The sequence below is a fragment of the Brassica napus genome, unplaced genomic scaffold, assembly GCF_020379485.1.
Source record: "Brassica napus cultivar Da-Ae unplaced genomic scaffold, Da-Ae ScsIHWf_2159;HRSCAF=2812, whole genome shotgun sequence".
Classification (NCBI taxonomy): domain Eukaryota; kingdom Viridiplantae; phylum Streptophyta; class Magnoliopsida; order Brassicales; family Brassicaceae; genus Brassica; species Brassica napus.
In genome coordinates this window covers 12,501-19,524 of record NW_026015567.1, presented here as the reverse complement: position 1 = coordinate 19,524, position 7,024 = coordinate 12,501, and the positions used below count along the sequence as shown (strand labels likewise).

Genomic DNA, 7,024 nt, shown 5'->3' with positions numbered 1-7,024 from the left:
ATAAAATTCGCACATTTCCACTATTTAAATATTAAATAAAGTAATAAAAAACCTTTCTTTTTTATTCTTCACGTCCCGGATTACGTCCTGGATCATTAGATAGGAATCCAAATATGAAGAGAGAAACAAAGAATATAACTACAGTGTATACAAAAAGTTTGAGAGTAAGCATTACACAATCTCCAAGATCTTACTTTTTTTAAAAAAAAAAAAAGAGAATAGATTCTCTATTTTATACTAAATATCTAGATACTTTTTTGTGAGTGAACTCGAATCTAATTAAGTTCTTTCATTTAGAGAAAAGAGGATAAAAACTGAGGAAATCAAATGATCCAGATTTAGTATGGCTACCAAAAAAATTCAATGTTTGAATTGAGAGTTCCTTCCTACGTCAAGATTTTTTGATCTTTTGATTTGAATTGTTGGAAGAATCAAAATCGTGAATTTTTCTAAGACAGTATTAATAATTTCATCGAAAACTTACAGCTGCTTGCCAAACAAAGGCTAAGAGAAGAAAGAAAAGAGGTATTACGGGCATAACATCTACGATTGGATTCAAAAAGGCGTAGGCCTCCGGCAATTTGGCGACTAAAAAAGTGCTTGAAAAAAGGGCCGAATTAAAACAAATACAGATCAAATTAAATATATTAAGCATAACAAAAATTGGTGTTCTTGTGGATAATTTAATTTTGATTGAGTTATTAATATATTTTTTATATAAGGAAAAAATAAATAAATAAAGAAAGATAGTCTAAAAAGACTTTGTTGAACTTACTCAATCAAAAATCCTTTCATTCTCTTATGAGAATGAAAGAAATAATATTTTCATACAATATCTTAATTGAATTCTATGTAATGATCAATAAAGTAAGTTTGATTTGCTATCTACACGTGTCAAAACTATAGCACCAATGTAATCTATATTTCATTTGGGCTGAAATTGAATTGACGAACAACCAATAGCAATATTACTCTTTTAGTAGTCTTGAATAAAAATAAAAATGGGGCGTAGCCAAGCGGTAAGGCAACGGGTTTTGGTCCCGCTATTCGGAGGTTCGAATCCTTCCGTCCCAGAGTCCAGTCATTACGAAATAAATCTTCTATTGCCTTTGTACACCATCTTTTTCTTTCTGTTTAAAAAAACAATATTTTTAAGAATAAAATATTGAAATGAAAAGAAGAATAAACTTCTTTTTCACCCGAAATTACAAAAAATCTATTTGCTTTTTTTAGTTGTGTGTGATGTAGGTAAGTAAGGTAGAACCGTAGATTCTACGAGTTTTAATAAAAAAAAATATATTTATATATATATTATATATATAAATATAGATTTCTATTCAAATTTCGATTTACATATTTTTACATATATAGAATTTAATGTGGAATTCATTTGAATTCTGACTGAACCTTTTACGCGTAGATTCACTATTCCATTCATAGAGAAAGAAAAAGTATAGATTACGATATACTGACTGAACTATGACTATTCATGATTCCATAATTGAATCAATACACAAACTAAAGGAATGTTATGGTAAAACTTCGTTTAAAACGATGTGGTAGAAAGCAACGTGCGACTTGAATTGAAGGACATGATCTGCTGTGGATGTTTTGATCCGCCACCTTTTATATTAGGAATATAGGTGCTCTTGGCTCGACATTTTGTGTTCTATTTTACGAGAGTCCTACACCTTTTTGAATATAAAAAAGAGTACAGGATGGAGCTCGAGGAGAATAGAAAGTTTTTATTCCTTTCGCAGGAGTAAGGATCTAGGGTTAGTGCGAATCAATAAGTTGGAACAACTTCGTAAGTCTTTTTATTTTTATATTGAAAAAAAGCCCTTTCAAGTATTTTACAATGGAAAAGGAAATTTTCGTAAAAGTGTAAAATTCTTTGAATTAAAAGTCTATCATGCGTGAATCAAGCGTTTGTATGATTCTTTGATAGAAAGAAAAAAATCATAAACAAAATAAGGGGCTTGTTGCTGCCCTTTTTTAATAAAACGATCAAGATCACCGAAGTAATGTCTAAACCCAAAGATTCAAAGTAAGGATAAAGAATCCTGAAACAAGGAAATCCCTTTTTCAATTGTTTGAACAACTAGATCAGAATGAAGAATCAAAATTGATTCGAAAAAATGAGACAAACAAAAAAAGGTTAGAGACTACTCAATAAAAAGAGTACTTAAGGAGTCTCTGGTGAGATATTTGAGAGTTATTTAACTTGAGTTACGAGAGTACGAATGTTACGAACGCTTTTTATGAAAAAAAATAGTTAGGGTTTCAATACTGGCTAATTAATTTAATGTTTGAATTTTATAAAGAGAGTTAACTTATACTCATTGCATTTTTTTCTCGAGCCGTATGAGGCCAAAGCCTCGTATACGTTTCTCGGGGGGGGTATTATTCATATACATCTATCCCAATGAGCCATTTATCGAATCGTTGCAATTGATGTTCGATCCCGAAGAGAAGGAAGAGATCTTCGGAAGGTGGGGTTTTATGATCCGATAACTAATCAAACTTATTTAAATCTTCCTGCTATTCTCGATTTCCTTAAAAAGGGCGCTCAACCAACAAGAACAGTTCATGATATTTCAAAGAAGGCAGGGATTTTTACGGAATTAAGTCTTAATAAAACGAAATTGAATTAATGAACTATAAAAAAGAGGATGTTAAAGACTCATATATAGCTTGGTATAAAATTTGATCTACTCTTCTTTCCTCCTCTTTCGTTTCCATCATATTTATTTTGATTTATTAGAATTTCCATTTATTATTAGTATTCTTCCTAAAGGTATGAAAACTAACAAATATCCTGCTAAAAACTACCATGTTTTATAATAAAAAACAATTTATTAAAAAATTTTGGATTTATAGAAATTCTAAATTTTGTATAAATACAAAATTTTATTGTATAGAATTATTGTATAGAAAATATAAAAATCATACTTATAATAAATAATATATTAATATATATAGAAATAGAAAGATTTGAGATTATCTATTCGGCTTAGTTTTCATTCCTTGTATGAACTCACAAACCAGGGGGTTAAACTTTTTATTTTTTCTATTCTTTTCGCTATATTAAAAATTTACAATCATATTGACAACAGTGTATGGACCAAATATAATTCTCTCATAGAGAAATAGATCTATTTCTCCCTGACGCACACATGACTGGATTTTTCTTTTTTTCTTTATTCTGGTTGTATCTACATATTTGCAGTACTTGCTTTTTGTGGGGGGTTGCTAACTCAACGGTAGAGTACTCGGCTTTTTAAGTGCGACTAGCATCTTTTACACATTTGTATGAGAAAAGGATTTTCCAGATCCGCGGTAGAGTTTTTTTAAGACCACGACTGATCCTGAAAGGAATGACCGGAAAAAATAGCATATCTTATCCACGAGAATTCAGATAAACTCTTTTTTTTATTTTCTAATCGGTACAATCTTGTCGAAAATAAAAAAAAATGTTATCTGAATTCTCCTTGATACGACATGCTATTTTTTCCGTTCATTCCTTTCAGGATCAGTCGTGGTCTTACAAACTCTACCGCGGATCTGGACGAATCCTTTTCTTCATACAAATGTGTAAAAGATGCTAGTCGCACTTAAAAGCCGAGTACTCTACCGTTGAGTTAGCAACCCCCCCCACAAAAAAAAGCAAGTACTGCAAATATGTAGATACAACCAGAATAAAGAAAAAAAGAAAAATCCAGTCATGTGTGCGTCAGGGAGAAATAGATCTATTTCTCTATGAGAGAATTATATTTGGTCCATACACTGTTGTCAATATGATTGTAAATTTTTAATATAGCGAAAAGAATAGAAAAAATAAAAAAGTTTAACCCCCTGGTTTGTGAGTTCATACAAGGAATGAAAACTAAGCCGAATAGGATAATCTCAAATCTTTCTATTTCTATATATTAATATATTATTTATTATACAGTATGATTTTATATATTTTCTATACAATAATTCTATACAATAAAATTTTGTATTTATACAAAATTTAGAATTTCTATAAATCCAAAATTTTTTAATAAATTTGTTTTTTATTATAAAACATGGTAGTTTTTAGCAGGATATTTGTTAGTTTTCATACCTTTAGGAAGAATACTAATAATAAATGGAAATTCTAATAAATCAAAATAAATATGATGGAAACGAAAAGAGGAGGAAAGAAAAGAGTAGATCAAATTTTATACCAAGCTATATATGAGTCTTTAACATCCTCTTTTTTATAGTTCATTAATTCAATTTCGTTTTATTAAGACTTAATTCCGTAAAAATCCCTGCCTTCTTTGAAATATCATGAACTGTTCTTGTTGGTTGAGCGCCCTTTTTAAGGAAATCGAGAATAGCAGGAAGATTTAAATAAGTTTGATTAGTTATCGGATCATAAACCCCACCTTCCGAAGATCTCTTCCTTCTCTTCGGGATCGAACATCAATTGCAACGATTCGATAAATGGCTCATTGGGATAGATGTATATGAATAATACCCCCCCCGAGAAACGTATACGAGGCTTTGGCCTCATACGGCTCGAGAAAAAAATGCAATGAGTATAAGTTAACTCTCTTTATAAAATTCAAACATTAAATTAATTAGCAGCAGTATTGAAACCCTAACTATTTTTTTTCATAAAAAGCGTTCGTAACATTCGTACTCTCGTAACTCAAGTTAAATAACTCTCAAATATCTCACCAGAGACTCCTTAAGTACTCTTTTTATTGAGTAGTCTCTAACCTTTTTTTGTTTGTCTCATTTTTTCGAATCAATTTTGATTCTTCATTCTGATCTAGTTGTTCAAACAATTGAAAAAGGGATTTCCTTGTTTCAGGATTCTTTATCCTTACTTTGAATCTTTGGGTTTAGACATTACTTCGGTGATCTTGATCGTTTTATTAAAAAAGGGCAGCAACAAGCCCCTTATTTTGTTTATGATTTCTTTTCTTTCTATCAAAGAATCATACAAACGCTTGATTCACGCATGATAGACTTTTAATTCAAAGAATTTTACACTTTTACGAAAATTTCCTTTTCCATTGTAAAATTACTTGAAAGGGCTTTTTTTCAATATAAAAATAAAAAGACTTACGAAGTTGTTCCAACTTATTGATTCGCACTAACCCTAGATCCTTACTCCTGCGAAAGGAATAAAAACTTTCTATTCTCCTCGAGCTCCATCCTGTACTCTTTTTTATATTCAAAAAGGTGTAGGACTCTCGTAAAATAGAACACAAAATGTCGAGCCAAGAGCACCTATATTCCTAATAAAAGGTGGCGGATCAAAACATCCACAGCAGATCATGTCCTTCAATTCAAGTCGCACGTTGCTTTCTACCACATCGTTTTAAACGAAGTTTTACCATAACATTCCTTTAGTTTGTGTAATTGATTCAATTATGGAATCATGAATAGTCATAGTTCAGTCAGTATATCGTAATCTATACTTTTTCTTTCTCTATGAATGGAATAGTGAATCTACGCGTAAAAGGTTCAGTCAGAATTCAAATGAATTCCACATTAAATTCTATATATGTAAAAATATGTAAAATCGAAATTTGAATAGAAATCTATATTTATATATATAAATATATATATAAATATATTTTTTTTTATTAAAACTCGTAGAATCTACGGTTCTACCTTACTTACCTACATCACACACAACTAAAAAAAGCAAATAGATTTTTTGTAATTTCGGGTGAAAAAGAAGTTTATTCTTCTTTTCATTTCAATATTTTATTCTTAAAAAATATTGTTTTTTTAAACAGAAAGAAAAAGATGGTGTACAAAGGCAATAGAAGATTTATTTCGTAATGACTGGACTCTGGGACGGAAGGATTCGAACCTCCGAATAGCGGGACCAAAACCCGTTGCCTTACCGCTTGGCTACGCCCCATTTTTATTTTTATTCAAGACTACTAAAAGAGTAATATTGCTATTGGTTGTTCGTCAATTCAATTTCAGCCCAAATGAAATATAGATTACATTGGTGCTATAGTTTTGACACGTGTAGATAGCAAATCAAACTTACTTTATTGATCATTACATAGAATTCAATTAAGATATTGTATGAAAATATTATTTCTTTCATTCTCATAAGAGAATGAAAGGATTTTTGATTGAGTAAGTTCAACAAAGTCTTTTTAGACTATCTTTCTTTATTTATTTATTTTTTTCCTTATATAAAAAATATATTAATAACTCAATCAAAATTAAATTATCCACAAGAACACCAATTTTGTTATGCTTAATATATTTAATTTGATCTGTATTTGTTTTAATTCGGCCCTTTTTTCAAGCACTTTTTTAGTCGCCAAATTGCCGGAGGCCTACGCCTTTTTGAATCCAATCGTAGATGTTATGCCCGTAATACCTCTTTTCTTTCTTCTCTTAGCCTTTGTTTGGCAAGCAGCTGTAAGTTTTCGATGAAATTATTAATACTGTCTTAGAAAAATTCACGATTTTGATTCTTCCAACAATTCAAATCAAAAGATCAAAAAATCTTGACGTAGGAAGGAACTCTCAATTCAAACATTGAATTTTTTGGTAGCCATACTAAATCTGGATCATTTGATTTCCTCAGTTTTATCCTCTTTTCTCTAAATGAAAGAACTTAATTAGATTCGAGTTCACTCACAAAAAAAGTATCTAGATATTTAGTATAAAAATAGAGAATCTATTCTCTTTTTTTTTTTTTTAAAAAAAAGTAAGATCTTGGAGATTGTGTAATGCTTACTCTCAAACTTTTTGTATACACTGTAGTTATATTCTTTGTTTCTCTCTTCATATTTGGATTCCTATCTAATGATCCAGGACGTAATCCGGGACGTGAAGAATAAAAAAGAAAGGTTTTTTATTACTTTATTTAATATTTAAATAGTGGAAATGTGCGAATTTTATTAGGATTTTATCTATTTCACATCATCAAAAAGGGGAAGGGAAAGAGAGGGATTCGAACCCTCGGTACGATTAACTCGTACAATGGATTAGCAATCCAACGCTTTAGTCC

The 7,024-nt window shown here is 30.2% G+C and overlaps 1 protein-coding gene and 1 non-coding gene across 2 annotated transcripts in view; both read right to left on the bottom strand.

Moving 5' to 3' along the window:
- Positions 1-6,714: 6,714 nt before the first annotated feature.
- Positions 6,715-7,024, bottom strand: part of LOC125600235 (ATP synthase subunit alpha, chloroplastic-like) — a 9,908-nt gene continuing 9,598 nt past the window's right edge. The window contains exon 2 of the mRNA XM_048773073.1: positions 6,715-7,024. This exon is cut by the window's right edge and continues 3,434 nt beyond it. The gene's annotated coding sequence lies outside the window, so the exon portion shown is untranslated.
- Positions 6,953-7,024, bottom strand: part of TRNAS-GCU — an 88-nt gene continuing 16 nt past the window's right edge. Inside the window, exon 1 of the tRNA in view lies at positions 6,953-7,024. This exon is cut by the window's right edge and continues 16 nt beyond it. This is a non-coding gene — a tRNA (tRNA-Ser).